General features: G+C 41.1%; 1 non-coding gene across 1 annotated transcript; it reads right to left on the reverse strand.

The window, feature by feature from the left end:
• Nucleotides 1-11,145: 11,145 nt before the first annotated feature.
• Nucleotides 11,146-11,265, reverse strand: LOC114696782. The gene has a single exon (XR_003735061.1). It is a non-coding gene; the product is annotated as a 5S ribosomal RNA (ribosomal RNA).
• Between the last annotated feature and the right edge of the window lie 265 nt (nucleotides 11,266-11,530).

Genomic DNA, 11,530 nt, shown 5'->3' on the forward strand with positions numbered 1-11,530 from the left:
ATGTTAATGTAGTTTTAATCTGTACCTCCTTGATGTAGGATTAGCATCCCACTTTTTTTTTTTTTTTTTTGGTTTTTTCAAGACAGGGTTTCTCTGTGTAGCTTTGCGCCTTTCCTGGAACTCACTTGGTAGTCCAGGCTGGCCTCGAACTCCCAGAGATCCGCCTGGCTCTGCCTCCCGAGTGCTGGGATTAAAGGCGTGCGCCCCCACCGCCCGGCCTTAGCATCCCACTTTTTAATCTTTTACTGAATTAACTGGTTGCTGCTCATAAGTGACATGGGTACCTTGGCTGGATTTGACCTGCTTAGCTGGGCCTCTAGAAAAAGGAAACCTCATTATTTAAAAAAAAAAAAAACAAACAAACATGTAAATGAGGCCGGGCGGTGGTGGCGCACGCCTTTAATCCCAGCACTCGGGAGGCAGAGCCAGGCGGATCTCTGGGAGTTCGAGGCCAGCCTGGACTACCAAGTGAGTTCCAGGAAAGGCGCAAAGCTACACAGAGAAACCCTGTCTCAAAAAACCAAAAAAAAAACAAAACAAAACAAAACAAAAAACATGTAAATGTTAATTATCCCAGAAGAAAAAACAAAGTCAAACGGGAGATTCTATTTCAGTAAGACTCACGGGACTCTCCAGCTGGAAGTGGGAAAGGTTGTGGGGAGAGAGAGCAGGGCTTCCGTTGATTTACCTGCTCGTGGAGGTCCAGTGGTGCTCTGAGATCAGTCATGTGAAAGGCATTTATTTTATGATTCTGTTTCTACTCCTGCCCCACAGCAGCCTTGAGCCTTGGGAAGCTCCTGAATACTTACTGAGCACTGGGCCATGACCAGAGCAGTTTTCCAAGAAGTCTGACTGTGTGGATGTGGGTGGCCTCTGGAATGTCAGAAGACAAGGTGAACACTGTACTCCATGTCCATCACAAAGCACCAGCTTTGGTGAGCTACAGCCTGGCATCCACAGCATGTACATATTTCTAAAAATAATAAACAATATCTGTGTGTCTACTGGTGAGAGGGAATTATGTATGACAGGCCACCAGCACAATAACAAAAAGCTTTTTGTATTTTTCTTCAAATGTAAGACTCTAATGTTTTTACATATGGAAGGACCTGTTTATTTCAGCTTTCTAGTATAAACATTGTATCTGAAGACTCCGGGACATCCCTGTGATGTAAAAATCTCAGCTTTGTCTGGTTAGCAGAAAGAATTGTTTCTCCTGACATTTAGACCTATGGATTTATTGCTGTGGCTTGAGGGAGATTTAGTGTTTATTTCTTTCTTAATTGCCACTAAAAGACGAAACATTTAAACATTCCAAACATGTGTACCAATAAACATAATGAAGAAGCATTAGAAAGAAAAAAGTTTAATGCCATAACATATTTGGCAGTCAGAACTACTTGTACTGGGGAGTATTTAAATGAATGTAAACATTTACAAAGAAATAATCAACAGCACCGAATAAATAAACAAATGAATAAACAAGAAAGTAAATACACTTCTGAAATAAGTTCAAAACAACCCATTTTCCTTCCCATTCGGTTATAAATTTCACATGCAGTTTTCTTTGCAGACAATTCTGTGTCAGGACTTTGTGTTCTCTCTAATCTCCTCACCCTAAGAGTAGAGGAAGAAAGCTCTCAGAATTCTATCGAAATTAAGAGCACAACGTGAGCTTCCAATTCACTTAGTTCTCTAAATTATAGAAAATGTAAAATGTACAATGGAGAAAGGTTTTGAGAAGAATATGAGAATTCGTTTGGGGCAGGTTGAATTTAATATCTCTGTCGAATACGTATAGCTTTTGGTTAATGCTTAAGTGATTGGCTGAATGGGACAGAAGGATGGGGTGGAATTTCTATTTGGAAGTCATGTAGTTCACAGAGCTACTGTATGTTAGGTAGTTCTACACATGTAGTAACTGCACTGACAGATAGGGAAACCAAGACACAGAAAGGTTGACTGCATGGCATGGTATCCCAGATTTAATGCGAAACAGTAAACCCACAGGTCCCTAAGATGCTGTGTGCTTGCCAAGGAATGAACTTGTTGGAATAAATGAAAGACCAGAGGGAATGGGCATTTAGTGTTCTGCAGGAGTCTCCAAGTGTGTGCTTTGCCCAACACCCACAGTAAAAGTTCCTTTTTTATTTTGTTTTATTTTATTTTATTTTTGCTTTCATTTTTTGAGACAGGGTTTCTCTGTGTAGTCCTGGCTGTCCTGGTACTCGTTCTGTAAACCAGGCTGGCCTTGAACTCAGATTCACCTGCCTCTGAATCCTTAGTCCTGGGTTTCAAGGTGTGTGCTGCCACCATCCGGTAGTAGAAGTTTCTTAAGTACAATGCCCCATTGTGCTTTGATTCTCCCTGGTTTATCTGTGTTGGTTTCTTGCTCATTTCTTTATATAGCTATGTTCTGTAGGTAAATTGATGTATTTCTCACAATAGTTTCTATCACTTTACACTAAACTTATATTTTGTTACATCTCCAGCTAAAATATTTATCCTTCAATCTTTAATGAAAGCAAAGAATTCCTGCAGAACTGTAAGCACATTTCAAAAGGAACTCAAAGAGCTGACGTCTACAATCAGTTCATCCACTAAGAGCTTTGCAAGGAATCCAGTGGTGGGAACCTAGTAGGGAAATGTACTCCATTCCTGTCAAAATGATGATTTAGGAGAGTTGTTTCCTTTGGCTTCCTCCTGGTCCCTCATGACTAGCACTCACCCATCTAGGCATGCATACACACATCCATTCATCCACACATCCATTTTTTTTCCCCAAACAACACATTTATTGTGGTCCTAGTACATACCAGTCACTGTTTTCCAATGACCCTCTCCCCGCAAATATGAACTATTCCTCAGTCACCAGAAGTCTCTTGTTTCAAGGTCAGATTCAAGTCTGGCTCCCCAGGCCATTACATCATGCTCTGGATCTTTCTTTTTCTCTCCCTATTTATCTCTTTGCTCTATCCATAAGAGGTAGCTGTAAGAGATCTCCCTTCCCCTCCCCCCTCTGTCTGTCTCTGTCTCTGTCTCTGTCTCTGTCTCTCTCATGGGCCATGAAACTCCTGTTTCAAGGGCCATCACAAGCTAGAAACATAAACAAATGGCTTAACAACATCAAGAGTCAAGGTGAATGAATTCTGAATGACATTCACAAAGGCTCCAAAGGAAACTTAGGCTGTCTGAAGTGTCATGAAGTGTCATGACAGGGGTAACCATGTTCTACAGTATTCTTTGAGGTCACTGTTACCAGGAAGGTAGAGAACAAGAGAAATAAATACAGGGTCCCAAGCATAATTCACCATATTGTTGCTTCCTCCTTAGGAAACTCACTAAAACTAATTTTTCTTCCTGGTTGTAATCTGGAGACATGTTGAAAGTATCCTCCTTTGTGTGTGTGTGTGTGGGGGGGGGATTATGCAAAAAAAAAGAAAGAAAAGTAAACATTGAGAAAATCTGAAGGATAATGCACATATTACTCAGACTATATATAGACTTGAATAGTTGTTTAATTAGCCTTTATTATTTCAAAAAAGGAAAGAAATGGCATCTGATTGCCTCTTTTCAAGGCTTCAGCTTTGCAGTTGGTTGAGTGCTTGTCTTCCATTAGTGTATTGATGCATTTAACTTCTGCAGTCGCCCAGACCTCCCAGCACCACTGTGTGCATTCCATTTGACTCCATTTCAAGTACTAATGGATAAAGTGTCTGCGTTCTGGACCTGGCAGGCTCTTTCTCATGTTCCCTAAGAAAACATTGCAAACTTCCTCAGAGTCTTCCAAGATGGGGCATATGGAACACACATTTCAACTTTCCAATGTGTTGCAACCTTGATATAAAATGTTAGCAAGAGGAAGGAAAATCATTTCAGCGATGGCTTCCTTATAAACTCCACTTGTGCCTGGCTAGTTTTATATTAACTTGGCATAAGCTAGAGCCATTTGGGAAAGGGGAACGTCAACTCAAAAAAAAAAAAAAAAAAAAAAAAAAAAGGTCCTCTCCAGCTTGGCCTGTGGACAAGCCCGTGTGGTATTTCCTCAGTTGATGTTTGATGTGGAGGGCCTAACCTACTGTGGGCAATGCCACTCTGGGGTGGTGGTCCTGGGTGCTATAAGCATCCTGAGCAAACCACGAGAATCAAGCCAGTAAGCAGTATTCAACTGTGATGTGGAAATATAAGCTGAAATACACGCTTCTCTCCCTGAGTTGCTTTGGGTCCTGGTGGGTGTTTTTCTTTTTCTTTTTTTGTTTGTTTTTGTTTTTGTTTTTTGAGACAAGCTTTCTTAGTGTAACAGCTCTGGCTGTCCTGGACTCGCTTTGTAGACCAGGCTGGCCTGGAACTCACAGAGGTCTTCTTACCTCTGCCTCCTGAGTGTGGGAATTAAAGGCATGTGCCACCACACCTGGCTGGGCATGATTGTTTTTTTTTTTTTTTTTTTTTTTTTATAACAGCAATCGAAACCCTAAGACACCACCCAGCTATAAAACTGGTGACACAGGACTTAAGGCTATCACAGTGACAGCCTCCTGTGCCAGTGTATGGCTGTTCTTGTCATAACTTAGAAGATATTGGTGACAGAGTTGTCATTTAGAGCTACCGTGAATGCCATTCATGAATTAATGTTAATCCCTTGTCTTAAAAAGTGTTTTCTTTACTTATTCCTAAGACTTTCATATGGGTACATGATGAAATATGATCTATACCATTTGCGAAGGTGTATACCTCTTAAAGAGCAGGCTCATCTCTGCTCTCGCCATCTGTGATACAGGCTGGATGGTCGGTTTTTTTCCTCTTTGGTGGAAATTCCTCAAGTTCTAAATGTGGACAAATAGCTTTAGAGCAGACTCGAGCCCCTGAGATACGGCACTAGGGTAATCCACAACCAATAAGGCAGAGCCAGTCACCCTGACTCTGTGATTCTCAGCAGTGGACCCCAAATTCTTTCTCTTTTCACTTTGAATTTCCCTTTATCAGTTATAGCAGACTAGGCAATCACATTGAAATATATTTGCATTTCCTAAGTAGGAAATCAATGGAATGGTACTGATTATTAAAAAGAGCTAAGAAACAGCGGTGTGCCACTCTTCACGCAAATAGTTTACTCTCAAAGAGTTCTCAGCTTAGACTCTGAGTTCAAAGCCACCCTCTGAAGTTTCCTTGCCCAGTGTTTAATTAATCTCTGTCCTTGCAGTTCATAAATTAACATGCCCCGTGATTTCCTCCTTGTGATAGCCCCTGGCTGTTTTCACCGCCCTCACAGCTACTGGCAGGCAGCTGCTCTCCCACATTCCCTTCAAGTAAACAGGAATTTGGTCCCTGGGTAACTGGCTGCTTTCCAGTGTAAGAATCTGAGTTATTCGTGAGCTTTATGGGCTGGCTTCTGCTTAAACCAGACTGTTTTCATAAGAGAGTGCATGGACAAAAAGAATTATGGAGGGTTTGAATCTTGAGGATTATTCCTTTCAAGTGTGTGATAACCTCTGATTCTTCTCCCCGAATGTTTTCTAAACCGTCTCTTGACCTCATCTACTACCTCACATTTCATGGTGGTTATTGGAAATTTACCAGGGAAGCTGCCTTGAAATCACAGTCCTTTCCAGAATGCAACTGACCTAGACAGATGTTCACATACTATTATTTTCCAGATAGAATATGCTGACAAAGCTTTTAAAACTAAGCTTTCAGCTGGGCAGGGGTGGCACACACCTTTAACCCCAACACTCAAGAGGGAGAGGCAGGTGGATCCCAGAGTTCAAGGTCAGCCTGGTCTACAAGATTGAGTTCCAGGACAGTCAGGGCTACACAGAGAAAAACCTCTCTTGAAAAAACAATAGCAACAGCAAAAACAAAACCAACAACAACAAAATTTAAAATTTCAAGAGACTATAAGGGTAACTGCCTAAGTTACAAGTGAATCAAAAATAAACATTAAGAAAATAATGGAAGCCGGGCAGTGATGGTGCATGGCTTTAATCCCAGCACTCGGGAGGCAGAGGCAGGTGGATCTCTGTGAGTTTGAGGCCAGCCTAGTCAGAGCGAGATCCAGGAAAGTCGCAAAACTACACAGAGGAACCCTGTCTCGAAAAACAAAACAAAACAAAATAAAACAACAAAAAAAGAAAGAAAGAAAGAAAGAAAGAAAGAAAGAAAAGAATGGAGACGAAGACATGTTTTCAAGGATAAGAGTGCATGTACTTTAAATTTTGAGATGGATTACACTGATATGTTTTGTCAGAGGAAAAAATTAATAAGCTTAAATTTGTCAAAGACAAAGGTGTTACCTATGCATTGCATTTGGAAATGAGTAAAAGAATTAATTCTAGGCTTCTAGAGACCGGGCAACTAGAGGATGCATCTTCTTTGTGATGTCACCTAAGAGGGTCATATGTGAGCACTGCCTTCCTGGTGACTTACACTGTCCTCAAGGCTTCAGGATATTGTCAAATATTATATTCTAAAATCTAGCAGCATTGTCTTTGACAGTTGTTCAAGACTCAGTTGCTTTGGTTTACCAAACACTGTATGTGAATGATCAAAAGACAAATGTTAGATATGTTACACAGTTTGATTTGTATAAATATTTCTCATTTAATGAAAAGTTTTATGGAAAAATATTGATTTTTTTTTGCAATATGACTTATAAACAATTGATCCCTTGCTATTTCATTCCCTGTCGGTGTGTGTTACTATCCTTCTTTCTTGATTATGAACCTACTTTTATATCAGTATTTGCCAATCATATAGACCCTTCTGGATAGATATATGGAAATTTGCAAAGTGTGTGTGTTGGGAGGGGGGAGCGAGAGGGCGTCAGGTCTCTGAGCCAAGGCTGGTCTTAAACTCAAGATCTAAGGCTTTTTTTCCCCCTCTTAGATGTCTAAAGAGTAATGTGAGTTCTTTTTAGCATGCCATGCAGCTTTTAAGCCCAGTATATTTCATAGATCAAACACTAAGAAGAGCTCTGGAGCTGAATGATATATTAATTTTCCCTTCAAACAGTCCTCAGTTTGGTGGAGAATTTTAACACACAAGCCTACACAGAAGGGGAAAGTATAATAAAGAGGATGGTAGGCTGCCACGGAGGCCAGGGTAGGAAAGGAATCCGTCTTGAAAGAGAGTTGTTTCAGTGAGTGTTAGAGAGCGTGTCTGAGTGGTATATTGGAGAAGGCGGGGCTCGTGGGAAGATGTAATAGCGTTGGAATGTGGTCCTCTTGGGTGGTGGTCAGTGGGGAGTAGCCAGGGAAGGCTGTGGAAGTAGAGAAAACCCACTCCGTGCGAGTGACGCACACTGAACTTCCTTCTGTTACAGCTGAGCCTTCAAAGAGAGGAACACAGATACAGGTACCACTTGGGAGTTTACTCATGAGATCCCAAACATTTCATAAATGCTAATGAACCAACCAAATCCTAAGAGTGGGTTCATATAGGATTTATGCATTTGGACCATGTCTTATTATCAGGCAGCTTTTCTCTAGAAGTTGGGAGACTTCTTAGTAACTGAAGGTCTGTCTCTCCCTCAGGATATGTGAAGAGCAAGATAAAACTAGTCATGCTTGGAGGGTTCTCACTAAAACCAGCTTGAGCAAGATCAGACATTTCAGTAGTCAACCCCCTTTCCCTTCATTGTATCTGCGGCAGCATTAGAACATACATTTTGGAGACTTTTTTTTTTGTGTGTGTGTGTATGTATATGTATAAGTGCATGTATCATGGCATGCATGTGGAGGTCAGAGGGCATCTTGTGGGAGTCGGTTTTCTTTTTCCACTATGTGGGTGCTGGGGATGGAACTCTGTTTTTCAACCCTGGCAGCAAATACCTTTACCTGCTGACCAGGAACGAACCTTAAACTCATGTGGGTCATGAGTCAACATGTGGAGGTCATGAAAAGTCTGGCAACAATTAAAGGTTTCTGAATGTACGCCTGAAAATTAACTCAAAATAAAATGCATCATGAATTCTAGGTGTTTCTGAGAGCACTTACCCCTGTTGCGTCTCACGGCTTCACCGAAGCCTGGATTCTGACACTCTTGTGTGGTGATACGTTGTGTATCCTAATAAACTTGCCTGAGGATCAGAGGACAGAGCCAGCCACTAGATTAGGCATAGAGGTCAGGCAGTGGTGGCACACACTCTTAATCCTATCACTTGGGAGGTAAACATCCGTCTGGAGCTCTATGAGTTCAAGGCCACACTGGAAACAGCCAGACAGTGGTAGCACACACCTTTAATCCCAGTACTGGGAAGGACACATGCCTTTAATCCCAGGAAATGACATGACTGGGCGGAGAAAGATGTGTATAAGGTTTGAGGAGATTAGAAAAAGTTCAGCTCAGCTGAGACCCTTTTGGGTGAGGACTCAAAGGCTTTCAGTCTGAGGATTCAGGGAAACAGGATTGGCTGAGGAGTTGGCAAGGTGAGGCTGGCTGTGGCTCGCTCTCCTTCCCTGATCTTTCAGCTTTCACCCCAATATCTGGCTCTGAGTGTTTTATTATAAGACCATTAGAAATTCAAACAACACTCTTGCTCTGTCTTGTGTTGCCTCCACACAATGCAGTGCTGATCGATGGGGCTTGAAACGCTTTGATTCAGGTTGTAGACTATCGCAAGGTGATGGATTGTAGCATCGTCACCGTGCACACAACATTTTCTGCTCCTGTGGAGATGGGATCATCTAATTATAGAAAACAAAGACTTTTGATATTCTCTACCATCATTTCACAGCATGTAATAAGTTAATACATCTTAGAACTGTATTGTCAGCATACTTAATTTTAAAGTTTTCTCCATGAGACACTGACTAGAGTCATATAATCATTAAATGGATCTTGTCTTGGGATTAAGATAGAATTTCCAACATTTTCTAAAATGGCTATAGACATACTTCTGGGCTTTGTACTGTGTTTCTATACAATGCACTGTTCTCAACATCGATGCTTATAAAATTAAAATATCCATCAACTCTGGAAAGTGTTGAAGACGTTCTATATTCCACACCATCAAATATTCAGCCAAAATTATTATTATTTTTTTTGAGACAAGGTCTCTCTATATAGCCCTGGCTGTCCTGGAATTCACTATGTAGACTACTAGGCTGTCCTGGAACTCCTGGAGATCCTCTTGCCTCTGCCTCCCGAGTGCTGGGATTAAAGTCATGCACCACCACATCTCATTAGTTTACAGATATGCTTTCATCTTTAATAAGTAGTGGGACTACAGGTATGCCAAAGTATTATTTTCAAATAAATTTCTTATCATTGAATGCTTGATTTGCATACCTGTTTTCTTTTCTTTCTTTCTTTTAGACAAGGTTTCTCTATGTAGTTTTGGGGGCTGTCCTGGATCTCACTCTGTAGACCAGGCTGGCCTCGAACTCACAGACATCCACCTGGCTCTAACTCCCGAGCACTGGGATTAAAGATATGTATTACCACCATCTGGCTGCATACCTGTTTTCTATAACTATATATCCGAGGCTGTGTAAAAATTTCTCCTGCACAAAGGGGTCTCAAGTAGGAAAGGTTTAAGAAATTCTGCAGTAAAAATCCTGGGCGTGAGCTCTAGGATCTCACTGATGCTGCCCAGCCTGCTGTTCACTCTTTGGAAGCTACCTGGCTTCTCTGGGTATATGCTACTTTCTCTATAAAGGGTGTGTGTGTGTGGGGGGATTAATTATAGCTACTGATGACATAGAGATACACCTGAGGACTAAGTGAAGTCGGATGAGCTACACAACAGATTTAGAAAACCAAACTGTAGAGGGATATGGTTTTCTCACCCAAAGCGGAAGTCTAACTGATCAGAAAAACACCCATAAAGGCAGCTACTATTTTTAAAACCACTGTGATAATTTTCACACATGCTGCCATTTAGTGAAATTCTGGTAGGGAAGACTTTGACACGGAAGGAAATCAGGGCTTGGCTAGGACGAGTGACTCATAGACAAAGCTCTGAGCGCCGCTTCACGGTGCTCACTTCTTACTTCAGAGTGCAGGCGACTGGCAAGAGACCATCAGACATGAAGGTCAAAAACTACTGATGCCCTTAGTGTTTCTTCTCACGATCAGAACCAGAAACTCCGAGAAGGACGTAGAAAACGTGGTCTCTCTGATTTTATTCCAAATAAGAATAAGTGCTATTATTGTTGGCTACAACTATAAAATGCTCAGAGTTTTTTGTTGTCAAACATGACTCAAGGGAGAATTTAGCTTAGAAAGTCCATTTTCTGGTGATGATAAAACAACACAGTCTTCTAAATTATGTTCTTTAGAGTTTTGCCATTTAAAAACAATGTTAGTGAGTGAGAGAGAGAGAGAGAGAGAGAGAGAGAGAGAGAGAGAGAGAGAGAGAGATATGAAATGCTTGGTCCTAGATTCCATCTCTCTGTGAATACTGAATAAAGAGAGGGAAGTTTGTCACATCACGTTCGGGACCACGAGGAACTGAAGAAGCTGAGACATGCAGAGCTGGGTTCCACAATGTTCTGAGCACTCGAAGGGGCTTTCCTGGATCTCTAAAAGTGGTATTAATCTTTAGAGGTAAATAATGAATATACAAATATGTATATATGTCTTTATACATATATATACACATATACATGACTTGGTTTAATAATTGGCTAATAACTATTGATTTAGTTGACGTAACCCTGGCTGCTTTTAACTATTCACTGGGTTACATGAATCCTAGCCTCTGTTCCTTGTTGATATGAGCCTAGTGGCATCATCCAGACGTGATCTCAGTAGCTTCCAGACCATCTTTCTGTACATGGGTAGCACACTGGCCTTAGCCGTGGAGGGGAGATGCTCGCTTCCACCGAGCCTGGCTTCTCTTGCTCTGCAGGCAGCAGATAGCAGAGTGGAGCTTGCCTCTTGTGTTCGTCTCTCTCCTCACCTGTTTGTTGGTGGAGATAAAGTTCAAAAACCACTCCTTCGAAGAGCTCTTAAGTTGAAACTGTTCTGTGGGTCTACTTTATTCTACTTGCTCCTCTTAACATTGTATAGTAAGCAGTGCTTTGCTTTTCTTGCCAAAGTTGATAGTAATCATTCTCAAAAGGATACCACCCTCATTTGTATAAGTTTTGGGGTCTATTTTATTTTTCTCTATTTTCTTTTTCTTTTCTTTTCTTTTTTTTTTATAGCCTACAGCACCTGGTATTCCCAGGCGGTCTCCCATTCAAGTACTAACCAGGCCCAACCCTGCTTAGCTTCTGAGATCAGACGAGGATCAGGCGCATTCAGGGTGGTATGGCCGTAGTCTCTTTTCTCTATTTTCATTAAAAGTTTCTAGTATCCTCTTCCCTCTCATGGGCACAAATCTGAAAATCAGCACTGGGTTCAAAAATTTCAGATAACTCGACTTGTCTTCAGACTATAATAATAATAATAATAAAAGTTCTGCCTATTTATGGAGAAAGAATTAAGGAATAGATCATAGAAGGGAGCATGGTCAACTTTTGATGTAAATACTATTTTTAAGTTTTATCTTTATTTTATTTTGTATGGATGGATGTTTTGTCTGCAT

This window comes from Peromyscus leucopus, chromosome 15 (assembly GCF_004664715.2).
Source record: "Peromyscus leucopus breed LL Stock chromosome 15, UCI_PerLeu_2.1, whole genome shotgun sequence".
Lineage (NCBI taxonomy): Eukaryota > Metazoa > Chordata > Mammalia > Rodentia > Cricetidae > Peromyscus > Peromyscus leucopus.